We start from the raw sequence: 6,687 nt of genomic DNA on the forward strand, positions 1-6,687 counted from the left end.
TCTTTGTTTTTCTCTTTCTTTGCTAAAACTTTAATTCAAAGTTCAAACACAGAGCTATATTCTGCACACTGCACTGGTGAATTTCACAGGACAGGACCACAGATTTGGAATACTTCTCTTGATCGTCGAGGGGAAAGAAAAAAAAAAAATTGATAAGGGTCGTCGGTTCTGCTTAATTCCTGTTATGCCGACTTCAGTAGTGCAGGATTTACTTTTTCTTTTAATTTAATGCCAATTGGCAAAGCTTTCCAATGAAGCCTGTGAAGATGTGCTGGCATCTCGTATCGCGTCATCCGGGCTCCGGAGTTGAAGTAAAATCTTGACTTTATAAGTTATATAAATATTATTTGGGAATTCGTGAAACGCAGGCGTTTGTAGGCCAACGGTTAGGATAATTGCCTTGGATCATTGGAATAACAAATACACATAGAGCTCAAATGGGCTCAGGTTGAGTCTGGATCTTGTTTGGTTTGGACTGGGTCAGAGCACCCAAAAGCCAAAGCCTCAACTGAAGTTGAGATCAAGCCCTAGTTTTCGAACATAGAAAATCTAAGCCCATTTTGTGCAAATACCAAGATTAGGACAAGAGTCTGGATCCATTTGCGGATGTAGCATCTTGTGGGGCAGGTGTTGGATAGCATCTTGAATGTGGCAAATTCAATCTTTTAGATGCATTGGGCTTGAGTTAGGACATCAATAGCTGCGTTCATGCCTATTTAATCCTCTCTAGATTACTTAGAATTCCCATTGAGAGAAATTTCAAGAAATATTTGGGGACTCCCATCATTGTTGGTAGAGTAACAAAATCGACTTTTCTTGATCTTGATGAGAAAGTTTCAAATAAACTAGCAAATTGGAATAAGAACTCTTTCTTTGGCTACGAGATTCTCTTTTAAATACAACAATCAACATGATGCCCTAATACATCATGAGATCCTTTAAGATCCCAAATAATATTCTTAAGGATATTGACAGGAAGCAACCCAACATTTTTTGTAGATCCTTTAATCTACAATGGGTTAATATAGTGAATTTGGCGATGCTGGGTTGGAAAATCTTGAAAGAAGAGGGATAACTTCTGGGTTGAGGTTATAAAGATTAAGTACCTAAAAATATAGTTATTGGGATGTTAAAGCCAAAAGGGGAGGGGGTGTCTCTTGGGCTTGGAGAGGAATTCTCTCATTGAGAGGCCTACTCAAAAGTGGAAGTGGTTCTGCCGTGAGTAATGAAAGATAATTGGGTGGAGGATTTCACTCTTATTGAAATTGTTGATCAGGACTTGAGTAGGACAAATAATATATTAGTGTGTGAAGTTATGAATGAAGAGAGGAAGGTTTGGAACGAAGATAAAGTGTGTTTTTTTTCAGCAAAAAAAGGAACTCCATTCATATAGAAAAAGTTACATGCGTAGAGTTTGTGGATTTATAGTGTAAGCTGAGCTGGCCCTAAAAGATTAATAATTTGGTGGGTGCCGAACTCAACCAAAGATAAATAGTTTTGCTCTGGGTTAATAATTTGCAGATAGTGATGAGTATGGTCGTTCTCTACAGGGATTGGATGAATTTATTTCAAAGTAGATGGATTAAGGGGGGTTTGTAAAGCTAAGGAAAACAAGTAAATAGCAGAAAATAACAGAAAACAAAAGATTAAGTCGATGGGAGAAAGCTTCCGGTTGAAGGGACAAGTTCAGCTTTGATTTGTAACATTGATCCTTGATGCAAAGATAGATTCATATGTTTAAGAATAAATTGGTTATAGCCATTAACAAGCTCTAACAGCCAGCCTCTACTCTTATTATTCGACAACCAAAACAAGCTCTTTGATTGTTTCCCTTATTAATAGGCAGTCCTAAACAAGCTATTAGGATTTAACCTATTAATAGCATTAAGAGAGGAGAGACTCAATTCTAGTCAACGATCTCACAAGCTTGGATCGTTTAAACCAGATCATACATTTTCCTAACATAGATCAAATTTTTTTTTTTGCAATCAATTTATGTTAGTTGCCACTATGATCGAACCTATCAATCATATATGAAACTGGAGGTTCAATCGGCCATAGATTATTTTCATTGAATGAGCAATGGGCCTTTCTTGCTTAATCAATAAAAATAATCCTCACAGTTAATTTGCAGAAAACATATGAATACCCATAAACAATGAACTGAAATAAAAATCAATTAGATCTCACAATGTTTAAAGAATCAAAGCTTCCCTAACCCTTCAACCGGAAATAAAAACTTATAGACACCTCATGATGAAATCGTAGCTTCCAGATGAGAAAGGAGGGTGAGCTCTTGCTTCTTCCTCCTTGGTTACTGATTTCTCTCTCTGAAGACTAAAGCTCTCTTGGAGGAAATTGATCATTTGGGTGCTGGTTTGCCCCCCCACCCCCCCTTTATATAGATTTGGGGAGAGGGCTGCTCTCCAACTCCCTTAAGGAGATTATCCTCAAACTGGAAAGTCCTAGTCTAAATTGAACTTATCCTACCTAACTCTTATCTCTTATCTTTCTAGGATTACAAATTGAGAATTTAAATCTGATAAAACTCTTTTATTGAGATTACATTCAACTTCTATTCTAATGGGACTCTTGGATCTTGAATTCGAACCGGGCTTCTTTAACAATTCGGGCTTGCATCAAGACTCTTCTGCGAAATGGGCTTCAACTTGTGAAATGGGCCTTGCTACGAAATTGCTCCGACTTTGGGCCCGAATTCATTTTCGATTCCGACCAATTCTGCCAAAACCCAAAACATAAAAGTTGTGGGCCTTTTCTTTATCTTTCCAGTGATTCTTGAATTGTCTAAATCGGAGTCCAGAATTGAGAGTTATGCCCAGATCACTGATTGGTGTTGAAACTGTGCAAAAACATCCGATTAGCCTTATTTTCTTCCAATCGCCTATCTGTTTGCCCTCAATCAAAATACAAGAGTAATGAGTTCAGTTAGGTACCAATTAAGTGTAAATTACTGAATATTGAGGGATAACGATATGACAAATTTTATTCTCATTAGATGACTTCTATGCAACTGCTCCAACCATTGGGTTACTCGATTTGTATTTGCAAAATCTACTAAGGCAGCATTATTTGAATATACCAAAAGATGTGTTATGCCATTTGTGAGGCCTATATGTAATCCTCTTAATAGAGCTCGAATTTCAGCATCATAGCTGTTGAGGCCCCAACAAGGTTTGCCTTTTGCAATGATATATTGGTCATTGGCATGTTGGAGGATGAGCCCTCGTCCTGCATTACCTGAATTGGATCAAAAGAATCATCAATAAACAAGAGGGCATATTTCTAAGAAATGACAATTGGAAGCGAGGTTGCAGTGGCCGAGATGGTGGATACTCCAGTGAGAAATTGAATGCTGACTTAACCACCTGTAGAGGGTCTTGGATAATATTATCAAATAATCGCTTATTCCTTGCTTTCCATATGTTGTAGATGATCCTGGCAAATTTATTGAGGTTCATCGAAGCTTGTTGCTTACCCAGATTTACACATAAATAATTGAACCAATCCATGAAGATAGTATGCATGGGAGGCTATGGTATGGATGAAGGGTTCAAGCCAATCTGGGCTCCACACCACACAGCCCGTGCAAACGTACACTGAAAGAGTAGGTGAACCGTTTCTTCTTGAACTTTACAAAAAACACAAAGCCTATCTGGCTCACTCAACCAAGAGGAACACTTACTTTTTATAAGTAATCCATCCCAAAGAGTCTTCCAAAGGAATACTTGAAATCTGAATGGTACCTTGAGCTTTCCATATTAGCTTCCAATTAAAACAGGTGCTCGAACTTGAATCACCCAACGAAGATACGAAGTGGTAAGCTGATTTAACTGAATAAATACATGAAGCATTGTATTTCCAGATAAGTAGGTTGGCAGATTGGCTTGGCTCCGGAATAATTGACATCCGAGCCAAGCAGATTGGCTTGGCTTCGGAAACTTGAAACAATTGTTGTAACTTTGAGAGATTGTATGAACCTTAAGATTAAGCAGTTCAGGAACCTTTAAATCAGGCCCTTGAATTTGAGGTGATGATGTATTCAGATGTGGTATGTGACCTAGCAATGATGGAATCCAAGGATTTGAAATTGCTGAGATATCCGGGCCATCCTGATTGACCACAACAGGTTTGGTCGTAGCAATAGCAACAACTGGTGGGCTTGTTGCCACCATTGAGAACTACACCGAAATTTTTTTGCTGTAAACAAGGAGGTGTGAGGGAAATACTTGGACTTGATATGTCTAATCCAAAGCCCTTGTCTATCTGTTAACAATCTCCCGATTTTCTTACCAAACATAGCTTGATTTATAATACCGTATGATCTAAAACCCAAAATGACCTAGCCATTTTATCAAGTTTGGAGGTTTTGATTTTGGGAAAATTTATGTTGACATTGAGTAGGTAGGTATAGACCGTAGGACAGATTTGACTAAAGTGGTTCTACCGGCTTGTGATAAAAGTTTAGAACTCCTGAGTTTTTTTTTTTTTTTTTTAATACACCTTATCAATTACTTCTTTATGAGAATAACATAGGCGGGTGTTTGTTCCCACTTGGACGCCAAGGTACTTGGTGCTTATTAGTGACTTTTTTACATGTAGAATGTGAGAGAAAAACTTGCGATGCTGGTGGGGAACATTCCTACCAAAGTAAATGCTTGACTTGGAGTAGTTGATTTTTTGGCTAGACATGATTTCAAAAGTTCGCAGAATATTGACTAGAGTTCTAACTTGAGCCATATCGACTTTGTAGAAGAGGATGCAATCATCTGCAAAAAGGGGATGAATTCGACTTTGCAAAAGATGATGCAATCATTTGCAGAAAGGAGATGAGTGATTGAAGTACCATTTCGACTAATTCTTACCCATCAATTTGCCCCGAGATTGAAGCTTGATTCAAAAGTTGAGTAAGAACCTCCATGCCTATAATAAATAGACATGGGGAAATGGGGTCACCTTGCCTGACACCACGACTCAGGTTGAAATGATCATTGGTATTCACTTGCAATTTTGATCAAGAAAGTGGCGGTGGATATGCATTAATGTACCATGTTACACCATTTCATGGGGAATTCCATCTTTTGAAGAACATGATATAAATACAACCACCCCATTCTATCAAATGCTTTGAACATGTCCAATTTAAGCGCGATGAAACCTTTTCCCTTTTGTTGGAGTTTCAACTTGTGCTTCACCAATAGGATACTATCTGAGATTTGCATTCCTTTGAGAAAACCTGACTGAAATGGAGATATTAGTTCCTGCAAAACAGGCTGAAGATGAAGAACCATCCATTTGATTACTATTTTTTAAAGCACATTGCATAGACTGATGGGGTGGTGACTTGAAGCATCCGCTAGCTGATTGTTTTTGGGCACAAACACCAAATTTGTTTTGTTAATTTCTTTTGGAAGGAACTCTGTGTTGAAGAATTTGAGTACCATGGCGAAGATGTCTGGGCTGATCAGATCCCGTAAGTGTTGGTAGAAGTAAGGTATAAACCCATGAGGTTCAGGGACTTTATGTGGGTGCAACTATTTAACCATCACAGATATTTCTTCAAATGTAGGTGGGAGTAGCAGAGAATCTTGCTGAGATGGGGATAGGGTAGGAAGTGAAACATCAGATCAAATGTCTCATCTTGGCCTCCAATATCCAAAATTGATTGTTTGAATAATTGAACAATGGAGGCACGATTTGATGCCCAGGAGCCATTTTAAGTTCTTACCCAGTCTATATTATTCTTTATGTTTTTAAAAGTTGCCATATGATGAAAATATTTTGTATTTTGTATTTCTATCACCCTCTTATAGCCACAGTTCATGTGATTTAACTCTCTCCGCAGCTGTTATTCCTTTGAAAGCTAGTAATGGTATTGCTCTGTGAGAGACTGAAGTTGTTTTTGGAGCTTTTGGATGTAATTTGTAGAGATGAAATTTTGTTAGAGAGCTTTTGGATGTGATTTTGTATTTGACCAAAGTGGCTTTTATTCCAGGATTTAAGAGCGAATTTGCATGACTTCAACTTAGTAATGACTTAGTGAGCGGGAGATCCTTGTATATGCTGATTCCAGGAATCAAAGACAATTTTCTTACATGCAGGAAGTGAAAATGGGCTTCCTTTGAGGGGGAACTGATGCGATGTTGATTGAAATAGCGCCATGGTTTAAACTAGTTATTGGAAGTGCTGAAGCAGAGAGTTAGGGAATAATTGACACCAGGATGAGACAGCTAGAGCTCTATCCAGTCTTTCCAAGACTTTTGTTGTGCCCTGTTGACCATTAGTCCATGTGAAAGGATGCCCAACAAATTCAAAGTTAATCAGGCTGAAGTTGTTTATAAAGTTTTGTATATGCTTGGAAAGAAAGGGTTTATCATTCTTGAAGGACTTATGGTCATCTGATTTGTAGATATCATTGATATCTCCCATAAGAAGCCATGGCAAATTAACATTTGCTTGCAATTGTGTTAACTACAACCACAGGTCCTTACGGAGGTGATGAACTGGGTGACCACGAAACAATAACAGTTGTCATGAGTTGGTTGAAGGATAATTTACAACTTCTAAGTGAATCAGGTGATTGTCCACATGAAGAGTATTAACATTTATGGAGTTTAAGTAGAAACAAAGAAGACCCCCAGATTGCCCAGAAGCTTCATGAAGAACAAA

This window comes from Nelumbo lutea, chromosome 1 (genome assembly GCF_056320005.1).
Source record: "Nelumbo lutea isolate HS-2025 chromosome 1, American lotus-T2T, whole genome shotgun sequence".
Taxonomy (NCBI): Eukaryota; Viridiplantae; Streptophyta; class Magnoliopsida; order Proteales; family Nelumbonaceae; genus Nelumbo; species Nelumbo lutea.